The sequence below is a fragment of the Nylanderia fulva genome, unplaced genomic scaffold (assembly GCF_048542155.1).
Source record: "Nylanderia fulva isolate GAGA-0341 unplaced genomic scaffold, ASM4854215v1 Scaffold835, whole genome shotgun sequence".
Taxonomy (NCBI): domain Eukaryota; kingdom Metazoa; phylum Arthropoda; class Insecta; order Hymenoptera; family Formicidae; genus Nylanderia; species Nylanderia fulva.
Genome location: NW_028190956.1, coordinates 17,501 through 42,026, shown reverse-complemented (window position 1 = coordinate 42,026; position 24,526 = coordinate 17,501). Strand labels below are relative to the sequence as shown.

Here is a 24,526-nt window from a genome sequence, read left to right as displayed (position 1 = left end):
AGACACTTCCCGACACTATTGACATATTCCGAGATATTTGCAGGCTTCCGGACCTGACCTGGAAGAATTATATGTCAAATGGCAGTTTCCGTGGACGGTCCTGAAGACTTATGTATATACATTAGGAATTGCATATTTAAAACGTATATACAGGGAAACAGATATATATATATATATATATCAATCGTATACTTTGACGACACTATATATATTCTCTGGCGATTTCAATGACTGTATAAGACATAGTAGTATTCTCTGTGCGATTTCACATGACTGTATAAGACATATAGTATTCTCTGGCGATTTCATTTAATGACGTATAGATAATATATATTCTGACATGATAATACAATTATTTCTTTTTTTTCTTTTTTTTTCATTACAAATAATTTGAACGACTTAAATGAATAGTAATTACTTATTTTTGAATAAATTTCGATTAATTATACAGATTGACTATTACAATATAATATTCATTTTACTAATATTAAATATGTATTATTCAATAGTATTAAATTTTAAATATGTACACGATATATATATATATATTAACACACAAAACTTCTTATAAATACATTTACTTATAATTATAAACCCGAAGATCATATACATAGCGCAAAATAACATTATATCCATCATACGCCCAAAGGAGCCACTACACTAAGAGAAGAATACTATTATTTTCTCTCAGTGCATGTATGAAACCCGCCTTATAAACGGTAATACCTGAAAATTTATATATATCGCTTATAAGAGTACTAAATAATTAATATTTGTAAAGCTGCTTTCATGTGAACTCGACTTTACTCGCAAGGAAACATCCAGAAGATTCTAGAAGGCTCTAGAACGATAGCGTGATGCAATGCATGATGCAATGCTGAAACACGTTGCCACCTGCAAATCGATTACAGAAGACCGTCAAGAAATATCACTACCAAGAATAAAGAAGGCCCGTTGCAAGCCGCATAGCGGTGAGTCACTAAAGAAGCACCGCTATCGCTACTGAGAATACAATAAGAAAAGTCGGAGCGCATAACGATAAGTCAGTAAAGGAGCACCGCTATCGCTACTGAGAATAAAAGACGATTGGAAACCGTTAGCGATGAGTCACCTAGGAACACCGCTATCGCTACTAAGAAGCTATCTCTCCGGGACTTACCCGACACAATCTCTACTGAGAACAAATTATCTCCGGTACTTCCCCGGCACATCTCACTTGCCATTGGCTAGGCCGCATCGACCGATGGGAGGAGCGAGCCACATTTTACGGTATATAAACCCTGCTCCCGGCACGGAACGGCAGTGATCCACCGAAAGTCGTCAAGTTCAGTACTTCCAACTGCAGTCAACCAACCAGCTATTACTACGGAGTCCTGAAGACAACGAGACATAGCCGTCATTTCGGACCGAGGTACCGAGGCTCCTCAGATCTCCAGACTCAGAGGGAAGAACACAGTAGCGAAGTGTACCATAGCAAGGCACATAGACATTGTCTAACCTTGTGAGTATTTAAGCCAGTTCACATATCCCTAAATAGTAAAGCGCGGACACTCATTATATTTAACCAATTATATTTAACCATTAATTTTAATTCAATCTTACATTACACTCTGAACTCTGAATCTTGAATATAGACGTAAGCCATATATTACTCTGTATTCCTAATATTATTTCAATTTATTAATTGCATCCGCACACGTCTACGTTGCAATCGTTGACATATATTATATTTTATTCGATACTACTCAATATTATTTAACCAATATCGCATACTTATTTAACCTATTGTACTTGCATTATAAATATATATATTAATGTATTTTATTATATTACTGCTTAATTATATATGTATGTAACCCTGTATCCTACCACCTATTAGCGAATTGAATAACGCTAATTCCACAGTACACATTAGAAATTATATCCTGTCAGAAGGTACATTCGCAAGTCATCTCAGAGGTGCACGTTTAGTAAGTGAACGTATGCATTAGCCTATTAAGACAAGGACCTGAGAACCCGGCCTAGCCGGATGAACACCTATCTCTCTATCGCTTTTACGCTTTTATTACCTTGCACTTTCCAATAGTTGCGAATACTTTACTACACCAACGGGCAGTTTTTTTGCATATTGATATTCGATTCGTTTTGAAATGTACACCACCTTATCCTATTTACACTATAAAACGATACCTGTCATAAGGAAATTGTTGCCCCCTTCTGAGATGATTTTTTGAAAAGTGAACAAAACGCTTAAACCCCCTTTAGGCCAGAATTCACAGGGATAACCGGTACTTTTCCCCTTCCCACTTCTCCTCCCCGCTCTAAACCCAAAACGAATTATTTAAAAACCGAAGGACAGGGTTTATAATTATTAAAATTTTTATTATTTTCAATTTTAAATTTTTAGTTATTTATTTTTAAACTACAAATTTTAATTTCTTGAAAATTTTAAATCCATTCAAACCTTTTTCTTTCTTTTTATAAATTCCATTTAAAAATTTATTTAATTAAAACAAAATTAAAAAAGGCTTTTTAATTAACGTAAGGGGAAAACCTTTTACAAAAAACCCTTTCTTTCTCTTTTTAAATCTCAAAACATAAATCACATATAAACTTGATTAATTAATTTTTTTACATTAAAAATTTTTTGATAAATAATGCAATTATTCTTAAAATTATCCAACCTTTAAAGGGGGGCCTCCCTTCCAAAGGGGGGAACAAATTGACGAAAACGAAACCCCCCCATAACAAACGCAAACGTGGCAAAAGGCCCCCCCTTAAAATTTTTACATTTCCGATTTTCCCCCAACGCAAAAATTTTCGACCCCTTTCCAACGTTTATTCGCCCATAAAAATTTTTCCCCTTTTAATTGTTTTCCCCTCATCTCTTTCCGGTCCCCCCTTCAAATCAAAACGAATAAATTTTTCTTCCCATCCCTTTTTAAATTTTCCGGATCCCCCCCAACATATGTATCATATACGACCCATTCTAAAACCCTCATAACGAAAAAGATCCCACATTTTCACGAGGGACCCCGCAACCTCACTTTAAAACGACACTGCGTTTTCATCCCCAAGGGCTCGGGACAACTTCGCTCTTTTAAAACTTACCTTAATCAGTCAAAACCGGGGAAAGGGAAACTTAGATGTTATAACTCGTTAATTCCCCCACAACCCGTCAAGCCTAAACCCCTTTATAACAAAAGGTTTTTGAATAAAAAACGATTTATACTAAAAAATTATTTTTTTTTTCAACCCACCCCTTTTTCCTTCTCTGTCCGATACTTAAACCGAATCTAGCCTGGCACCCCGGTATAGTGGCCCCCTACATTTTGCCCAAAAAAATGGGGGGAAAAATTTCCAAACTTTAAAAAAACCGGGTAACCCGGGGAAAAGGGGACCGATTGTGGGGGAAGGGGAAAACCCTTTCCCGCCAGGTAATTGTTGGAGAACAAAGAAAGGACTGTGACTTCTCACAAAACCCCGTCCCCGGCCAACCCCCTTTGGCGTTTTGGCAAATTTTGAGGGTCCCCAATCCCCTTTTTTCCAAAACTTTGGAAGTGTCTTTTATAACGGGTCTTATGTTGAGAGGACGGTACCCTTTGGCCTTTCCCCCATGGACTACCCCCTTCTAAGGAAAACCGTTCTGGTTGGGGCGTTGAGGGGGTCGTCTCGGGCCGGGGAAACACCAAAATTTCAGAAGCGCACAAAATCGCAGGAACAAACGTTCCCCACCCGGGGGTAATCTGGCCAAACCGGCCCCAGGGCCATCCTTTCGGAAATCCTTTTCCTCTGCAGGGGTTTTTTAGGATCCCAAGCGGGGGTTTTTTCCCCCGGGGAAATTTGGGTCCGGGGAGCCCCCCAACCTTCGGGTAATTCCTCTAAAAATTGAACGGGGGGCCCCCCCCGCACTCGAGCCTTGCCGCTTCCCCAAACGACTCCCAATTTTGTCTTCCATCCGCACCGCGGGGGGCCTCCAAAAAGGGGGGCCAGCATTAAAGAATTCGAAAACGGGCCTTTTTCGCGCACCGAGTCCCCTGAGGTACCAAAAAAACAGGCTTTTTTTTTTCTTGTGAGGGGGGTTCCCCCCAAAAATTGCCCTACTCCCTCTTTCCCCCTCTGCTCCCTCTCTCTCCCCTTGCGGAGGACGTGTTTTTTTTCCCCAAACCTTTTGGGGGGAGGCCCCATTTTTACCCCGAGGGGAAATCAGCCCACCCCCTCTCTTTATCCAAGACGTCGACCCTCCCCGCCGCAGAGCATCTTTTCCGGCCGCAAGAAAATCGCCTGGGGGGGTACGGGAAACCCGCACCTCCCCCTTAAAGAGGATTGAAAATTTTTTTCCCCCCCCCTTTTAAATTTTTTTTCAGGGGAAGGTTTTTTTCCCCTTTATCGCCCCTACTAGCCTCAGGCCGCGGGAAAGGGTGGCCGGGGGCACCCCCGCCCCTCCCTATCGCCCCCATCGATCACAATCGCGCGACGCGATTGGTCTCTTGGCAAATCTCTAACCACACTCGTAACTCCTTTCCTTTTCCCCCTTTATGTTCGAGACTCCTTTTGGGGAACCTTGCCCCCCAGATATGGTTTAAAGAAAACCCCCCCGGGAAGGTGCCTTCCCCCCTCACGCGTGCCTGACCCCCCTTTTTTTCCCCAAATCCCCCTCGGGGCCTTTCGGGGTAAAAATTGATGCCCCTTTTTGGCTTGTAGGGGGGAGCCGTATTTGTGGACACCAAGACCCCGGGGTTTTCCCGGGAAACCCCCGGGGCCAACCTGCTCACGCTAAATTTCCTCCTTAGCTGCCACTTCAGCCGGGTGGCCCCTTATTGGTTTCGAGGGGCCGCTGCCCCCGTAGGTCCCCCGCACCTCTCGCGCCTCACTCAAGCGGCCCCTTCGCACCAGTCCCCGGGCCCTCCGAGAACCCGGGCAGTATTCTCATTAAAAAATTTCCCCCCCCAAAAATTAACTGGTTTGGGGGAAACGGATTGAACCGAAGCCCCCCAAAAACCCCGGCTTTCTTAGCCCCACAACAAAACCATGACCGGGCGCATGGGCCTGCCCTTAGGGGGCTTTTCGCTGAAAACCCTTTATTTCGACACCACCAGTTTAAATTTTAAAAGGGGGGCCTTTTTTCCGGGAAAAACCAAAAGGGGGTTTGGAGGTCAATTGGGGATTTTAAGCAAAAAGGCCCCTTACTAAACCCCTTCGTTGGCAAAACAAAACCAACCAAAAACCCTCTAAGTCCATCGCCTTTTGTTTTTTGGGACCGGAGATCATAGTTCCCCCAAAAACTTTTTTTTTTTTCTTTTTTTTCGATTGGATCCGGATCGTCACATTTTTAAAGTAAAATTTTTTTGAATCTTAAAATTTTTATTCCCCCTGTCTACCCCCAAAATTATAGGTGGTTTTTTCCCTTGGCCCTCTCCTTTAAATTTCTTTTTTTAGGTTTATTTTTTTAAAAAACCCCCCCGTCTCTTTTCCCCTCCACCACTCCCTTTTTCCTCTTTTTGCCTTTTCCCTTTTATCCCGCCTTTTTTATTTGTTTCCCCACCTTTAAACCTTTTTTATTTCACTTTCGTTCTCGCATTTGTCTTCTTTTATATTAATTATAACTTTGGGCGTAGTACTGCCTCCTTTCTTTTTTTTTTACAGCCCTTTTAGCACCCTTGGGGTTCCTCCCGAACCTTGGCATGGAAGCCTTGCCTCAATTCGAACCCCGTTTGGTAAGGGGCTTTCCATTTTTTTTTCTAAAACTACTTATGTGTCTATTTTCTAGACTCCCCCATTTGGACAATTTTTTTATTGAGATTTTTTTATTTTTTTTATTTAAAAACAAAGGTCTCGATGTTCCTTTGTCTCCATCATTCCTCTATTTCTTTTCCCCTTTTCTCTGTTCAATTTTTCATATCCACCTTCTCATTTTAAAAAATACTCGCCTTGTTTCCCTTCAGGGGTCTCTTCAGTTCCCCTTTTTTGGGGCTCCCAAGGGGGGGTGATCCTTCGATCCCCTTTGAAAAAAGAAAATTTCCCTTTTTTTCCTTTTTTTTCGGCTTTAATTTTTTGGGTTTTTTCTTTTTCCCCCCTTTCCGTTCCCAAATTTTTTTTTTTTGGGTTTTTGTTTTTTTTCCCCCGAAAAAAAATGGCAAAAAAAATTTCCCCCCGGGGGAAAACCCTTTTCCCCAAATGGGGGGCCCCCAACCCCCCCACCCCCCCCAAACCCCCCCCCGGCCTCACCCCGCCCCCCCCCCCCCCCTTTTAAAGGGGCCCCCCGGGGCCCCCCCCCCCTTTTCCACCCCCCTGGGGAAAAAGGGCCCCCCCCTTTAAACGGGGTCCCCCCCCCCTTTAAAACCCCCCCCATTCAAGGGGCCCAACACCTTCCCCCCCCCCCCCCCAAACCCCTCCGGGAACCCCGGAAAAACCAAAACCTTCGGGGCCCCCCCCCCCCCCCCCCCTTCCCACAATACCTCCACCCTTCCCGGAAACCCCAAAAAACGGGCCCCAACCCCCCCCCCACCCCCACCCAATTTCCCGGGGCCCCCCCCCCCCCCCCCCCCCCCCAGGAAAACCCCCCCCTTTTTCCCCGGGGGCCCCCCCCCCGCCCAGCCAAAACCCCCCCCAGGGGGCCCCCAAAATTTTTTCCCCCAACACCCCCCACCCCCCCAAAAACTCCCCCCCCAAAAAATTTCCCCCCCCCCCCCCCCCCCCACCCCCCCAGGGCCCCCCCCCCCCCCCCACCCGCCAAACCCCCCCCCCCCCCGGCCCCCCCACCTCGGCCCCCCCCCACTTTTTTTCCCCCCCCCCCCCCCTCCCCCCCCTCCCCCCCCCCCCAAAAAAATTTTTCCCCCCCCCCCACCCTTTTTCCCGGTGGGGCTCCCCCCCGGGACCCCCCCCCGCCTTAAAAAAAATTCCCCCTCTTCCCTTTTGACTTTTCCCCTTTTTGGCCCCCCAAACTCAAACCCTTTTTTTTTTAAAACCCCCCAAAAAATTTTAAAGTCCTACTTCACAACACCCCCCATTTCAATTTTTTCCCCATCAAACCCCCCTTTTCCCCCCCCAGGCCACGGGGGCCCCCTAAGACTTGCTTGGGGGCCCCCCTGGGCCCCCTTTCCACCCCCAACCCCTCGCTGGGGCCCAAAAGGCTCCCCGCAAAAACCTACCCCTTTTTTAAAAAAACCTAAAACCCGCTCCATACTCCCCCAAACACTTTTAAAAACCTTTTTTCAAAAAATCACAGCTTTTTTCCCAAAAAACCCCCCTCACTTTTCAACCCCGTCTTTTTTTTCCCCCCACTTCATCCCTTTTTTTTTCTCAACTTCAATAAACCCCGTATTTTTATCCCTTTTTACAAAAAACCCCCGTTTTTTCACCCCTCCAAAACCCAATCTTTTTTTATCGTACTTGGAGGCCCGTCCCCCCCCAAACCCCTTTATAAAAATATCACAGTCTTTTTTCTCAGACACACTCCACCTACTTTCACTCCCCATTCGCCCCCCCCAAATTCCCCATCCACTCAGTACCCTTTTCTCCAACTCCCTCGGTCTGTCCTTCCCCGACCAAAAAAAGTCATCCGCGACGCAACCACTTTACATTCCTCTAAACGCGGGGCCCCCAAAACTTATCCATTTTGGGTTTCCCCAAAAAAAAAGGTCACAGATGGACCCTGCGGGGCCACGCTTTAATTTTTTCCACCTGTGTCACACGCCCCAAAATTGCAAAAAACCCCCCCCTTTAAAAAAGCTTTTCCCCCAAAACAATTTTTCACTTAAAACCCACGAAATTTTTTTATTACACATTCCCATTTAAGGTTTAAAACGCTCCTTAAGTCCCGAAACTTTTAACACAACTTTTCCCAAAACCCTTCCCCCCTTCCCCTGCCTCGATTCCATGCTCCTGGGGGCGACCGATTCCTTAGAATCCGTACGGGCGTCACACATTCTTCCCACATCGTTCGCTCGAGTTTTTTTAAACCCCATCATTGCCCCAAACATTTTTCCCCCCACGCGCAGTCAAGGGGGGCCCTAAACCCCGGGGGGCCGCCGGGTTTTTATGGGGGGTTTTTAATAAAACTCCCCAAACCCCGCAGTTTTTTCCCCCCCGGGGGGGAAAAGCTGAAAATTCCCCGACAAACATCATCATTTTTTTAAAACCTCCGGGAAAACACGCCAAAAAAAGCCGCAACACTCAGAAAACCACCATCCATCCCCCTGCCTTACCCCTTAACGATCTCACTGCCCACCCCCTTGCTCCTTCAAACTTTTCTTTTCTTCCTCCCCACTCCCCCCCCCGGCGTCTATCCCAGTTCCCTCCTTGGCCGGGGAAAAAATCTCTTCATTAGCTCATCCGCGCTTTTTTTCCGTCTCGTCCTCTACACCCACTTTTAAAGACTTAATCCCCCTTAAAACCCATCCGCTTTCCCCGGGGCACCTTAAAATTAACGCTTTTCCGGACCCTTTTCCCCTAGCAACAAATCGCTTTTAAATTTTTTTTTTCCTCTTTGCTTTCCTCCTTTTACTCCCGCAAAAATACTTTATTCTTCTTTTTTTTTTTCCCCTCTGCTTTCCCCCCCCTTTTTTGCCGCTGGTAGGCCGCTGCTCCTTCCTACAGCCCTTTTTTTTTTTCAACTCCCGTCCACCACACCCCAACTTCCAGCATACACAGGTTTTCAACCCTTCATCCATCGATCATTCGCACTTGGGGGGCCCCATCATTTGCCAAAAAAGCTCTGCGCATCCGCTTTTGTCTTGGCCCCCGTGATCTTCTAACGCACTCTCCGCAACACCATATACCTTCCCTTTATTCCTTCAAAAACCCTCTCCCCTGCCCTCAAATTTTACCTACCCCTTTTCTCGTGTCCATCCTTTTAAAATACTTTGGTCCCAAATCACCCCCATCGGGCTTTTCTTCCCATATCCGGACCCCCATTTACCGCCCTTTTCGAAAGTGACATGATTTCCCCTTCCCCCCCTTCGGCCCCTGAACGATAAAACCGCTTGGGTCTTCAACAACTTCATCCCGCTCGCAAACATCCTTCCCCAAAAAACTCTCCCGGCCTTCACCCCCTCTCTTTTCTGCCTCCAACCCTTCTATAAAAACCCAAGGAGAACGGGAAAATTGCATCCATACCTACGCCAAAGCTTTTTCCCCCCGGCCTCCACATACTCTGTCCTGTAAAACCCCAATCGGGGCCGCACTTTCCATACTGGCAAACAAGGAAAAAAACAACATTTCGCCCAAAGTCCCCCTTCAACCACACACTCATCCAAATTATTCGTACACTCTCTCCGCACATACCTAACCTAAGTCTTTACCAACTGGGGGGGGTTTAAAAACCCCCCACTTTCCCCAATCACATCCTACCTTGGGGAAACCCCCACAAAGTCCATGCCCCTTTATCTTCTTGCGCAGTGCACCCCTCGACTTTTTGCGCAAAAACTCCCCCAATCACACATAAAGCATACGCTTTTGAATTTTAATGCACCACATCCGCACCACATTCTCTTATTTTTTCCCCTTCCCTAAGCTCTCACTATTTTCCCCCCTTCGGCAGAACCCCGGGGACACATTTCTCCCTTTAGCTTTTAACCCGTTTCTACACCCACTTTTTCCTTTTTTTCAATCTCTCATCATGGTGTCCTACCATCCCATTTTTTTTTGGACAGTCTTTCCTTTTTTGGTGCATTCCCCCAACATGTGCCCAAAGGAACATTTGGACCCCCCGCAACGAAAAACCTTTCCCCCAAAAAGGCCCTTCCAAGCACAAACCTCGTCCCCTTTTCAGACACTTTTTTTTTGAAACCCGAACTTTTAATATCAATTTCCCCGGGGGGTTGGGGTTTTTTTTCCTTCGCTTCCACTCAAAACAGCAACTTTCCATAAAACTCTCCATCCACTCCCCCCCTTTAAAAACTCCTCTCAAAAATTTTCTCTCATTAAACTTCCCCTCGCCATATCATTCGGAAAATTTGTACAAAGATCTTTGGGGCCTTTTTTCGAGGCGCTAATTTTTTTGGTACATTCTTAAGGGGGCCAAAAACCCTTTTTCTTTTCAACTCACTCTCGCCATCGCTCAAGGGAAAAACCCTCCTTTTTCATTTTCCTCACCTTTCCACGCCCTTTTAGTATTTTTCTCCATCTTCAATTCTCCCCCTTTAAAATTCCCACTTGTCACACTCGCCTTCTCCCCCCTTTCCACATTACCGCAAACTCTTCTCTTTCGTTTTCCCCGTTTTCCCCTTCTTCCGAAAACCTTTTAATCACGCTTTTTAAAAATTTTTCCCCACTCACCCCCTGCCTTCCACTTTCCGGGGCCTAGAAAATCCCGCTCGCTCGACGCATACACTCATCCAGTTTCCCCTGTATTCTCTCATTTTTGCACAACATTTTCATCATCTGTTCCTCATATTCTCCCACAATGTCCAGTATTTTCTCACTCGCACTCTTTGAAATTTTGTTCGTCTCCGTAAACAGGAATTTACGGAGTCTCGAACCAATTACTCTCATACACGCTATCTCACTCACTTCCGCAACGCTCTCATTCTCTCCCTCATTCATTAATCAAGAACGAAAGTTAGAGGTTCGAAGGCGATCAGATACCGCCCTAGTTCTAACCATAAACGATGCCAGCTAGCGATCCGCCAAAGTTCCTCCGATGACTCGGCGGGCAGCTTCCGGGAAACCAAAGCTTTTGGGTTCCGGGGGAAGTATGGTTGCAAAGCTGAAACTTAAAGGAATTGACGGAAGGGCACCACCAGGAGTGGAGCCTGCGGCTTAATTTGACTCAACACGGGAAACCTCACCAGGCCCAGACACCGGAAGGATTGACAGATTGATAGCTCTTTCTTGATTCGGTGGGTGGTGGTGCATGGCCGTTCTTAGTTGGTGGAGCGATTTGTCTGGTTAATTCCGATAACGAACGAGACTCTAGCCTGCTAAATAGGCGTACCTTATGGTGACGCGAAGGCCCCCGGCTTCGGCTGGCGAGTTTTTACTACCAACGTACAAACAAATCTTCTTAGAGGGACAGGCGGCTTCTAGCCGCACGAGATTGAGCAATAACAGGTCTGTGATGCCCTTAGATGTTCTGGGCCGCACGCGCGCTACACTGAAGGAATCAGCGTGTGTTTCCTGGCCGAAAGGCCCGGGTAACCCGCTGAACCTCCTTCGTGCTAGGGATTGGGGCTTGCAATTGTTCCCCATGAACGAGGAATTCCCAGTAAGAGCGAGTCATAAGCTCGCGTTGATTACGTCCCTGCCCTTTGTACACACCGCCCGTCGCTACTACCGATTGAATGATTTAGTGAGGTCTTCGGACTGGTGCGCGGCAATGTCTCGGCATTGCCGATGTTGCCGGGAAGATGACCAAACTTGATCATTTAGAGGAAGTAAAAGTCGTAACAAGGTTTCCGTAGGTGAACCTGCGGAAGGATCATTAACGTTCCGGAGGTCCTGCTCTGCGTCAAGAGTCCTCTCTTTTGGGAGAGACGCGCGCTCGCAGCAGTCGGCGACTGAATGGACGCGCTGAAAAGGCGCTCTCAGAGAAAAAGAAAATAACGGATTTGACGGAATTTGTTGTTGTGTTTTGATATAACGACGGACGCCGTCGCGCCTCTCTGACCGAAAGTAGTCGGCAAGCAGAGCAGCGCGCCCGGCGGTGTTCGACGACGATTCGGAGCGAGACGCTTCGCGATCACGCTCGTGTGTGTGCCATTCTCCGGCCACACACACACACAGAGCGTCGATTCGGCGTTGAGCGCGAACCGGTGGTAACCTATGCCCGCGCACGCGTGTGTGCAGCACCCACGACGTTCGTCGACGCGCGCCCTCCCCGTTGTCGCGGGGCAGCGGTCAGCGTGCCGAGAACACACGGTGTGCGACCGCGAGTGCCGAGCGAGAGGACCCCCATATATTATTATAATATATATATATAACACAGAGAAGGGATCGATGATATTTCGACCAATCTGTCAACTGTGTCGGTCCGACGGTTTCTTCAAAGAGCTTCCGCCCCGGCTCTCCCGTTGCAGGAGAGACGCTCCGAACGAGAAACACACAACTCTATCTTTGTGCCGTAGCCTTCCCTGGCGGGAGGCGGCGGTCCGCGCGCGTCCTCGGACGCGCGCGGACAGGCTGATCGAAGAGCCACCACGATTATTCTCTCTCTCTCTCTCTCGTCCGAGAGAAGAGACCACGATGGTTGAACGAGAAGCGCGTTTCTTCGCGAACGCAAAAATTTCGAACGATTACCCTGAACGGTGGATCACTTGGCTCGTGGGTCGATGAAGAACGCAGCTAATTGCGCGTCAACTTGTGAACTGCAGGACACATGAACATCGACATTTCGAACGCACATTGCGGTCCACGGATACAATTCCCGGACCACGCCTGGCTGAGGGTCGTTTTAGTACCCCTAAACTGCTTGCGCCCGAAAAGCGCGCACGGCCACGACGCGGGCGACCAGAGAATGGCGCGCGCGTCGCCTGTGCCCTGTGCAACGCTTACAATGGGCGTACGAGCAATCGTTGGACGTTCGCCCGAGGTGTCTGTGCCGCGCCGACCGGCCGCGGTGCAAATCCTGGCATCGTCTAAAATGACACACCGAAATAATAATAATGAGGAGGAGAAGCGCACAAGCGTGTAAAACGTTGGCGAACGCGCGCCCAGAGAATGCTGCGCGAATTAAGAGGGGGAGCGTGTTTGTGTATCCAAGTCGTGTGTGTACGCGAGAGCCGAGGAGAAATGGGATGAGAGTAAGAGCGCGCGCGAAGGGAGCAACAAACGGCCAAAAAAAGGGTCAGGTGTTCCGTCCAATAATTCATCTAGCGATAAATTACCTTCTGCACAAGACGGTCTTCTCTCGCGTCTACCTCGGTGGACGTTTAAGAAGCTGCTCTCTATTTGTTTTATGGGCAACCTGCTAGGCCGGCTATACCCAGGGAAGCCGAGAGCTTGAGATTCGATTGAGAGTATCGGACGGAGAAGGAAACTGACGGGTCGGGTCGATAAATAAAGATATTTTACAAATATAATGTCATTTATTCATTTATAAAACTTTACGTCGATATAAAGTTTATTGGTCCTGACGTGGTTCGTGGGGAGCTTGAAATTGAGTTACAATACAATATGACTGAGCTCCAGTTCCGGATTGTTAGGCTGGTTGAGGTAAGTTATAAAAGAAGTGAAGTTATTTTGCGCTTCCTCGGAGATGACGTTATCGACGTCGTGAGTGAGATTCGCGGTGTCCTCGTTGAGAATGTGAAAAGTTTGTTCGTTGTTAAATTGTAAAAGGGGGTCGTACTCTGGCGATGTGATTGGTAGATTTTGATCCGGGATATAATATTCAGGATCGGGTAAGAATTGATGATTAGGGTTCGTTATTAACGTATTTGATTCTAACGGCGAGGGAAATTGCGGGTGAGAATAATCAATGTAGGGCGGAAGGTTATTTATAGGCGAATAAACGTCTGGAGAAGGGGATCGAACGATTACTCGCGTAGGAAATATTTGGACGTGTAAATTTAAGACTCTTCTTGTCCTACGTTCGCGTAGTCTGTGGAGACGTTGCTCGTCGCGATCAATTTGATTCTTCCTTCGGAAGGGAGAGACCATCTAATGGTTAAATAAATTTATATGAATAATATGTTTAATAGAACTGAAATAGTTAAATAATCAAAGGTAATTGAATGTGACTCACGTTTAAGTCGTGATTTACGTGTTAGAGAGTTAGAGACGAGATGAAAGGTTAATCTATACGAGAATGCCCTTCACCTGTTAATTAATTAAGCGTTTGTCAATTATAATTATAATCAGACGATATTGAAAGAGAATTGATAATAATGTGGAATAGGAAAGGAATCTTAGTACGTGTATTAATATCTATATCAAGAATATTAATACTTGTACTTTCAAGCATCAAAGATTTAAGTTTTAAATATTGAAGTAATAATTCTTAGTAATTATCAAGACCTCTGTCATTCGGTTTGGTAAAGTATTTGCAACTATTGGAAAATGCAAGGTAATAAAAGCGTGAAAGCGATAGAGAGATAGGTGTTCATTCGGCTAGGCCGGGTTCTCTGGTCCTTGTCTTAATAGGCTAATGCGACGTTCACTTTACTAAACGTGCACCTCAGAGATGACTTGCGAATGTACCTTATGACAGGGTATATTTCTATTGGTAGTAAATAGGGTCAGGTGGTGTACACTTGTCAAATGAATCGAATATCAATATGCAAAATCACTGTCAGTTGGTGTGGTAAAGTATTCGCAACTATTGGAAAATGCAAGGTAATAAAAGCGTAAAAGCGATAGAGAGATAGGTGTTCATCCGGCTAGGCCGGGTTCTCTGGTCCTTGTCTTAATAGGCTAATGCGACGTTCACTTTACTAAACGTGCACCTCAGAGATGACTTGCGAATGTACCTTCTGACAGGATATAGTTTCTAATGTGTACAGAGGAATTAGCGGCATTCAATTCGCTAATATGTGGTAGAATACAGGGTTACATACATATATAAATAAGCAGTTATATAATAAAATACATAAGTATATTTATTATAATAGGTTGAATAAGTATGCGATATCGGTTAAATAATATTGAATAGTATTGGATAAAATATTGAATAGATCGACGATTGTAACGCAGACGTATGCAGATGCAAATCGTAGATTGAAATAATATCGGAAACGCAGAGTAATATGTGGCTTATGTCTATGCTCAAAATTCAGAGTTCGAAAAGTAATGTAAGATTGAGTTAATATTGAATAATTAAATATAATGATTAAATATAATGAGTGCCCGTCGCGCTTTACTATTTAGGGATATGTGAACTGGCTTAAATACTCACAAGGTTAGACAATGTCTAATGTGCCTTGCTATGGTACACTTCGCTACTGTGTTCTTCCCTCTGAGTCTGAAGATCTGAGGAGCCTCGGTACCTCGGTCCGAAATGGCGGCTATGCCTCACCAAAATGGCGGCTATGTCTTCAGGACCCCGTAGTATTTGCTGGTTGAGTGCTGGATTGTTGTTGACTGGAACCACTGCGACGAAATCACTGCCGTTCCGTGCTGGGTGCAGGGTGCAGGGTTTATATACCGTAAAATGTGGCTCGCTCCTCCCATCGGGCGATGCGGCTTAGCCAATGGCAAGAGAGGTATGCCGGGGAAGTACCGGAGACAATCTGTTCCTGGTAGAGATTGCGACGGTTAAGTCCCGGAGAGATGGCTTCTTAGTAGCGATAGCGGCGTTCCTTTGATGACTCATTGCCGGGCGCTCCGACTTTCCTTATCCTATTCTCGGTAGCGATAGCGGTATGCCTTTGTTCGCTATGCGCTCCGACTTATCTTATCTTCTTCTTGGTAGCGATAGCGGTGCTTCTTTAGTGACTCACCGCTACGCGGCTTGCAACGGGCCTTGCAGGTTGCAACGTGTTTCAGCGTTGCATCATGCTTTGCATCATGCTTCTGGAATGTAACGGTTCTCAACTGTCTTTCTAGAACCTTCTAGAATCTTTTAGATGTTTCTTGAGAGTAAAGCCGAGTTCACATAATAAAGCGGGTTTCATACCTAATTACTACTTTACGAGCGATATCTATATATTTTAGGTATTATTCTTTAGAATATGTCGATTCCCTTTGCAATTTAAAATAAAATGCATTACTTCGTAAATTTTGTTATAGATTAAAATAATCTTATTTGCTTTAATTTATATTCATATTTGCATGTAAATGGTAGAAAAGCTTAATTGTAACTTCTATTGTTATTTTATAGTTAGAGTTTAATAATCATGATAGACAGGTAAAATTTATCAATTTACATTTACATTTAGTAGTTATATGTAAATTGATAGGTAACTTGCATCAGGAACGAATTTCTAATAGTAGGTATACTAGGGAGGTTCTAACCCGGGGGCAATGAGGGGGGGTGAGGGGCGGGCAGAAATCATATTTTAACTTATGCGAGACTAAATATTTGTTAATACCGGTCTTTCATGTAGGTTAGCGATTGTCATGACTAATATGTTAAAGAATTAATTTTGAAAAAAGATTGAAATTTTGAAATTTGTCTGGACGTTACACAGGACGGTGAATGGCACCGCTTTCCCTAGAGCGGCGCGTGCGTCGTTGTCTCCCGAAAGTAGGTAGCGCTTGTCTCACCGTCTCTCCTCTCCGTACATCACACAGACTGACCGGACTGCTCTCGCACTCTGTGTCGCGTCTCTCGGTGCGATAGCGCTCGCGCGTCTTATGCCGAGGCGCCCTTGCCCGCACACATAACGGTATTACGGAGAAATATACGGCGCGTCGTCGTCCGGCGGAGAGAGCATTCGTAATCCTTTACCTCTTTACGGAGAAGGGTTTTGAATCGCGAGCCGACCGCGTGTCCGAGTCCACGAAATTTTCGTAAAGCAAAAAAAGGGGACCGGCGCGCCGCGTCGTGTACTCGTCGAATCGATTCCGCCCGAATTTCGTATATAAAAAAGAAGGGAGAGCCGAGAATCTCGAATTCCGCGATATATCGTCTCCATTACCACCAACGAGTGTGTGTGCGGTTAGCGCCCCGGCGATTTGCCTTCTCGCGTATTTCGTGTGCTGCCGCTGCTGCTCTCTCGTTCGACGCTCTCTCTCTCTCTCCCTCTTATAATATATATTATAGAGGAGAGACGACGATGAGCGACGCAGGGGAGGCAAACGGCTACGAAAACTCACTATGCGACGACCTCAGAGCAGGCGAGATTACCCGCTGAATTTAAGCATATTATTAAGCGGAGGAAAAGAAACTGACCAGAATTTCCTTAGTAGCGGCGAGCGAACAGGAAAGAGCCCAGCACCGAATCCCGCGGTTCCGCCGCAGGGAAATGTGGTGTTCGAAAGGATCCGCTTATCCCGAGGTGCCGCGTCGCGTCCAAGTCCATCTTGAATGGGGCCACTTACCCGTAGAGGGTGCCAGGCCCGTAGCGACCGGTGCGCGCCTCGGGAGGATCTCTCCTTAGAGTCGGGTTGCTTGAGAGTGCAGCTCTAAGTGGGTGGTAAACTCCATCTAAGGCTAAATACGACCACGAGACCGATAGCGAACAAGTACCGTGAGGGAAAGTTGAAAAGAACTTTGAAGAGAGAGTTCAAGAGTACGTGAAACCGTTCAGGGGTAAACCTAAGAAACCCAAAAGATCGAACGGGGAGATTCATCGTCAGCGGCGCTGGCTTCGCGTCGGTCGGCGATGTCCCGCGGAGTCCTTGCGGCTCGCGCGCGGGCACGCTACCGTGCGCCGATGTCCGGCGCTCGTCGTCGTCCCCTTTTTTCCCCAAAGAGAAGTGGACCCCCGGGGTGTGGGTCGGGGGCCCCGGGTGGGGTTTTTTTCCGCCCCCGGGTTTTAAAACGGCACGCGACAAACCCTCGGCCCCGGGGGCCCCGGTGCTCGGAAAAAGGCAAGGGGGAATCAGGCCGCCTTTCACGGGCGTCGAGCCGGGGGAAAACGCGCGCCCGGTTTTGGGGGGGTTACGGATTGGGCCCCCCCCCCCGGGGGCCCCGGCCCCCGCTTTTGGTTACAGTCCCGGTCCCCCCTTTCAAGGGCCCCCGAAGTCCCCCGCGGTTCGGGGGGGGACCGGGGGTGGGGGCTACTGCTTTGGGTTCTTAGGCCCCGTTTTTGGGAAACCCGGCCCAAAGGGCAAACGCGCAAATTTTTTTGGGGATTGTCGCGAGACCAAAAGGGGTTAATAAAAGGGAAAAGGTGGGCCCCCGGGCCGTCGACCTGGGGGGATGGGCCGCGTCGCGAGGCGGCCTCGACCCCCGGGGCGTTCTTTTCCAAATCGCGAGAAGGGGCGCCCCCAGAGCGTCCCTTTTTGGCCCCCCCAAAAATGGTGAATATCCCTGGTCGGGACAAAGTCGGGAAAACCCTGAGGGGGGTTTCCGTAAGCGATTTGACGGCCAAATCGATCGTCGGAATGGGATAGGGGCGAAAACAATTTAACCATTTAGGGGTTCCCTCCGTTTTTTCCCCCTTTAGGAAAAAAGCTGGCCCGGCCTTTCCCGCAAAAACGCGCGCGGTCTCTCGGGTAAGCAAAGATTAGACCTTTTGGGGGCCGAAAAAGACCTCAACCTTTCCCCAAAAATTTTTAAAGGGGAGATCTTGGTTTTCTTAAAAAAAAAAAGCCACGAATCTTCGGATCGAGGCCAAGTGGGCCTTTTTTGGTAAGCAGAAGGGCCCCGGGGAAAAAACCCAAACCCCTTTTTAAAGGCCCCAACTCGACGTAGGGGAAACCCAAAAGGGGTTTTGGGGTTTTAAGCCCGCGGACGGTGGCCAGGGGAAGTGGGAAACCCGTAAGGGGGGGAAACAACCACCCCCAAAGCAAAGCCCAAAAAAAGGGAAGGGCGCTGAAGCGTCCCCCCCTAATTCCCGCCCCGGGGGGCAAGTGGGGCAAAAACCCGGGAGGGGGCGTTGGTTTCTCCGCGTCGTCACAAACCCCTTTAGAGTAGGGGGGTTTCCGCGACGGTGGGGCGGGGGTTTTTGGGGGCGCGACCCCTGGGGCCGCCGCGGGAAGATCTTGGTGGTAGAGAAAAATACTAAACGGGGCCCTGGAGGATGAGGGGAAAAAGGTTTTTTCGTTGAACACCTTTTGGCACACGAGTCACGATCCAAACCCCCGGAGAAACCCTATGCCCAATGCCCGGCGAAAAATATCTCGAGTGTCGAGAAAAAATTTTAAAATTTATTATAAAAAGACCCACCCCCGTGGGGCAAAAAGGGAACCCGGTTCCTTTTCCGGGAACCCGGCAGCGGAACCAACAAGGGGGGCCCCTGGGAAAGGGGTTTTTCCGGGGAACCCCCAAAAAGACCGGGAGACGCCGCCCGGGAGACCCGGGAAAGAGTTTTTTTTTGAAAAGCTTTCGATTTCCCCGGGAAAAACCTTAGCGGGGGATGGGTTTTTGGAAGGAAAAAGCCCCGCAGTTGCGGCGGTGCCCGGATTTCCCCCTTCCCCCCCTTGAAAATCCAGGAGAGGGCCAGTAAAATTTTGTCGCGCCGGTTGACCCAAATCCCCAGGGGTTTCCCAAGGAAAGGCCTCTATTTTTTTGAATAATTGGGAAAAGGGAAGTCGGCAAATTTGGGACCCGAAAATTTGGGGAAAAAGGGAATTGGCTCTGAGGCCCCGGGGGTGTCGGGCTTGGTCGGGAAGGGGGTCGGTGACGCCCCGGGCCGAGAGGTGGGAGGACCCTGAGGGGGCGGTGGTCCGTGCGAATCATAAAAAGCCACCCAGGCTGAAGTGGAAGCCTAGAGGGGGGAGATGGTAGCGTGGAGCATTGCGGCGAGTTTCCCGGAAATGGGGTCTTGGTATACAAAGTACGTGCCACCCACAAACCCAACAGGCTATCAATTTTGACCGCTTAAAGCCCAGAGGGTCGGGAGGAAATAGACTCATGGCACGCGGAGGGAAGGCCCCTTTAGCCGGGAACCCTTTTCATTAACCAGTATTGGAGACAAGGTTCCCCAATGGAGTCCGAACCAAAAGGGTAACGGCGACGGGAAGCCTTACCGAGTGATGGTTAGAGATTTGCCAAAGGACCAAATGCGTGCCGTTTGTTTGATGAGGGCATAGGGATGGTGCGGTGAGGACACGAGCCAAACCATTCCTGGGGCCCATTGGGCTGTATGACGATCAAAAGCCCACATAGCCCCCCCCTGAACAAAGTTTCAGAGGGGGGGAAAATACAATCCCCGTAGGCAGAGGCGGCGTTCCGTGTTTACGGGCTGTACTCTTGCTGCACGGCAAGGTGCTCTGACGGCGGGGGGGTTTTCGGTCTTGGTATGAGAGAGGCGGGCTTTGATTTTCCCTGGGCCGTAAAAGGCGCCCTCCGCAACGCGTTTCGGCAAAAAGCCTGTCCTCCAGAAACGAGGAGCAAGGGGGAAAGAGAAAGAGGGAGTAGAAATTTGTGCAACCCTCTCAGAAAGAACAAAAAACCCGTTTGTCGGTACCCTCGGGGCGATCGGTGCGCGGGGGGCCGTCTGCTGTCAAATTTCCTAATGCTGGCGCCCTTTAGGGGCCCCCAGCGTGGGAGGGAGACAGGGGACTGCGTGAGCGTTTGGGGAGGGGCACGGGCTGCGAGTGTGGGGGGGCCCTTTAAGTGGGGCCCCGAGAGGAATTCACCTCAAAGGGTCTCGGCGTGGCGTTGCCACGGATCATTTCCTGTGGGGAAAAGCCCTTTGCTCTGGGATCCATAACACCTGCAGAGGTGAAACAGGATTTCCGTAAGGACTGGCACTGCCCCCGGTTTTGGACCAGATTACCCCGAGGAGGGGGGAAAGTGTTCCTGCGTTTTCGTGCGCTTCTTTTTCAATGCTCCCTGGAGAGACAACCCCCTTCAATCGCCACACCAGAACGGTATCCTTGAGAAGGGGGGTATGTCCGATGGGCCCAAAGTCCGACGGAAATCCCAAACCCTCAGCATAGGACCCGTATAATGACACTTCCCAAGATTTTGGCAAAGAGTTGGCAGCCCTCGACATTTCGACGGCCCCAAAAGGGGGGGTCCGGCCGGGGGACGGGGTGTGAGAAGTCACAGCCCTTTATCCGTGTTTGGGGACCCCCCGGGGGCGCTGTTTCTCTGCATTGGTGCGCGACGCAAAAACTTTCGATGGGTTTTGCGCACGCTGCTATTCATACGATTCGATGAGGGGGGTCCCTGGGGTTTTAGAGGCGTAAGGGCGTCTATTGAATGCGCGCGAGTTCAGGGGGTAGCGCTGAGGAAGTGTCGGCCATCAAGATGGGCCGGGGGCGGGACAGGGTGATCCGTGTCCCCCCTGCTTTTTCAATCGGGTCGTAGAAGAGCATGGGAAATTCTTGGAGGACGTTGGATCGGTTGGGTGGCGGTTTTTACAATGCGCTGGGCAGCAGAGACATTGTGTCCTGGCCCTCCCAGAGATGGCTGAGGAAATTTGACACGGCTTCAGAGCCTTTATGGAAATGGGCTGGATCAACGCGAGAAAGCCCGGGAGTGCGTCCATGGGGTCCGGCAGAGACAAGAAGGTGGGGGACACCCACCTTTTTTCACCGGGGGGGAGCGATTTTTAACCGAAAGATCCTGTAGTTGGAGTATTGGGGCTGGAGTACCGGGGCTAGGGAACTCGCAAGCGTCCCCCCTTAGCTCGGGCCATCGAGCAATCACGAGGGCCCCTTTAAGCCGAAAAGCGGTTGGGGGTTGTTGGGGGAGTCCCTCCACGGTTTATAAACGATGGACAGGGGGTACGGTCTGGGCCCAAAACCTCGGGGGTAAAGAATATTACGCCCCGGGTGCACGAGCTCGTTTCCCCATGAGTTCTGGGATCCCTGCATGCGCTGATACAGAGTGGCGGGTTTGGAATGATTATGAGAACTTTGATCCCCAATTCAAAGCAAAAACCGCTGCAGCGGTTGTGGGAGTATTCCCCGCAGATGCGGGCTGCCAAAACCCAGATGTGGCTAGGAGCTTGTTGGTGTGAAAACCAGAGGAGTGCGGGGCCATGAGGATAAACCGCTGAGCTCAGACAGCGGGTTGCGCCCTGGTTGCGCGAGTCGTGCGAGGGGAGTGGACTCAGAGAGGTTGGGGCCCCTAAACCTGAGCTCCTAGGGATCGGTGGCGCCGATGCCATTCCAGGGCGACTACGGCACTATCACCACAACGGGCTAACTGATACCGCTAGAGCGAGTGCTCCCCAGGTCGTGAGGGCGCGATAAACGTGTCGTGCCCCGGTTTTCCCGAAAACCCAGACGCCCGGAAAGGGCAACGCTGTTCAGAACCACGGAGGAGAATCCTGCGGATGCGACCTAGCCGTCAAGTTTGGGGGCTATTTCGCAGAAAGGGGTGGCGGTCGAGCGGAAAAAGTATTTGACGTTGCCGGCCCGGGGGCGCCGACCTGACCATCGTAAGGGGGGGTGAGGCAGTGGTGTAGACGCGCAGTGGTTTGCGAAACCGCGTTTGGGGATGTCCCCACGAGCGTAAGGTTTGGGGAAGTCCCATCATTTTTAATGATCTGGCAGCCGCTTTGGGGGAGGACAGGAACCCCGAAATAATGTTGTTTTACCGCCATACAAATGTGGCGAGGGGGTTGGGGTCGCGAAAACGAGTCTGAGTCGGGAGCTGGGTTTTTAAAGTCCCCCCGCTCCGAACGTTGACGATCGAGTTTTGGGGGTCATGGCTGAACTGGGAAAAGTTTTAACGCAAACTCGCGTTATAAAAAAGAAAAAGGGGGAAAATGGGCCCCATCTGGTGGTGCAGATGGATGGCGGTAGAGTTTGGGGGCCTCCGCACAATCGCGCGAGTTTGAATGATTTTCGTGAAAAGGTCGAGGTGAAATAGAGCTGCCCTTTGGGTAAGCTCCCACCCTTCACGCTCCCGGGGGGGTTTACTGGAAACCAACAGTAAACGCTCTGAAATTTGTTTTTCGGGGCGATTGGGGACTGGGTTTTGTAGCAGTCGTCGCGCACCGTAGACGAAACATAGCAAAGCCTCGTCATCTATTAGTGAGGCCCGAAGGTTTAACGGTTTCCACTGTCCCTATCTACTCCCCCCCGTGGATCACCACCTTGCCGTGGTGGGGGGGCCCACCCATCCTACACCACGGATGGGTGCTAAGAGTGATCCGTACCTAGGTTTTCATGGGTACACGTCCCAATCCAAGGTGGGAGGCATCGTGTCGATGGATGCATGGCTGTGGGGACTTTAAATAGCACAGTCCTGAACGATTCCCTACGGGGTACCGGCCGACCCTCCGTAGTATTTAGGCTTTCTGTAGTATAGGAGGCTCTGCTACAGTTGACATCATTTCCTACCGCACTCGTGGGATGACTATGGAAAATGAACACTTAAAAACAAAACATTTTGACGTAGAGACGGAGGAGATTGAAGCGACCTTTAGGACGATACGTTCGGGCTCAACGACTTCCATGCCGGAAGATGTTAGCAATATTAGACAAATACAAAAGAAAAGAAAGAAATCAAATGAAGAATACGAAAACGAACAAAGTAACTTAGATAAAATTATCAGAACCAGGACGATATTAGAAGAGTTTCTATTTAATGAGACAAACAAAATAAGTAAAACCGCGATAAAATTTATATTAGCTAAATGGGCCGTACTAGAAAATAAGCTTAATGAAGAAATTATTGAAAAAGAAAAATGGAAGTCAATATTTCAAGGTAGCAGAATAAAAAGTACTTACGCTGAGGTAACCTCGACGAAAAGCTCCGGAAGGCAATATGATGTTGAACCTAAAACAGAGAGAATAAACAGTAACAAAAGACATGAAGCTATAATAATTAAACCTGAAAAAGAAACTAACGACGATAGAACAAATGAAGATATTAGGACACAAGTAATAGATGAATTAAAAGGGATCAAAAACAAATTGAAAGTTAAAGGAATCAGAAACATCAAGAATAAGGCAGTAGTAGTTGAAGTAAATAGCAAACAAGACATAGATTTAATTAAAAAAGTTAATTTTAAAAAAAAGGGATTGAAAATTGAAGAACCGAGAAAAACCTCCCCATCTATCATAATATACGATGTGGAGAAAGAATACAAGCTTGAAGACTTAAAGGAAGATTTAATTGAGAAAAACTTCGATACAATACAAACAAATGAGACAGAAGAACTAAAAGAAAAAGTTATTATGAAACACAGTTTTAAGACACATAATAATAATAATGTAAACTGGATAGTACAAGTACCAGGTAGATTCTTAGGAAGATTGGTTGAAAAGGGAAGAATATTTATGCAATGGAGAACTTATAGAATTAAAGAATACATAAATATCACAAGATGTTTTAAATGCCATAGATATGGGCATATAGCAAAATTTTGCAAGGTCACAGATGAAATCTGTGGGAATTGTGGTGAAAAAGGACACGTTAAAAAAGACTGTCAGAAAGAGACGCAATGTATAAATTGTGTACGCAGTAAAAGGAAAGAGGTCAAGCATAGCGTAAAACACAAAGAATGCCCTGAATATAAAAAGTATTTAGAATTATACTATAATAAAATTGAATGGAACTAAGGATTGCACAAATAAACGCACAAAGAGCAATGGCTGCTGCTGCCAATTTAGAACTCCTAATTAAAGAACTACACATAGATATTTTGTGTATTCAAGAACCTTATACATACAAGGGCATGGTTCGCGGATACTCTGCAGGGTATCTATCTAAAATACAACCTGGAGTAGATAACCCCTGGGTTGCTGCCATAATTGCAAATGAAAAAATAGAGGCTTTTCATTTAACACACTTTGACACTCCTCATATAATGTGCTTCCAAGTTATGACTGAGATGGAGGACTTCTTCATTATAAATACTTATTGCCAATTCTCACTAAATATAGAGCCAATACTAATTGAGATGGAAAATATAATCAATAAATTAAATTCAAAAAAGATAATCATAACTATGGATGCCAATGCAAAATCAGATCTATGGTTTTCTGAAGAAGTGGATGACCGAGGAAGAATCATGGAAGAATTTATAATTGCAAATAGATTATACGTAATAAACGAAGCCAGTGATACACCAAC

At 47.8% G+C, this 24,526-nt stretch overlaps 1 non-coding gene and 2 pseudogenes across 1 annotated transcript; all 3 read left to right on the top strand.

Annotated features, from left to right (window-relative positions):
- Positions 1 to 10,688: 10,688 nt before the first annotated feature.
- LOC146719854 (small subunit ribosomal RNA) lies at positions 10,689 to 11,417 on the top strand (annotated as a pseudogene; the record flags this gene model as incomplete).
- Positions 11,418 to 12,234: 817 nt separating this feature from the next.
- Positions 12,235 to 12,389, top strand: LOC114941537 (5.8S ribosomal RNA). The gene has a single exon (XR_003821663.1). It is a non-coding gene; the product is annotated as a 5.8S ribosomal RNA (ribosomal RNA).
- Positions 12,390 to 16,725: 4,336 nt separating this feature from the next.
- LOC146719853 (large subunit ribosomal RNA) lies at positions 16,726 to 19,052 on the top strand (annotated as a pseudogene).
- Positions 19,053 to 24,526: the final 5,474 nt, after the last annotated feature.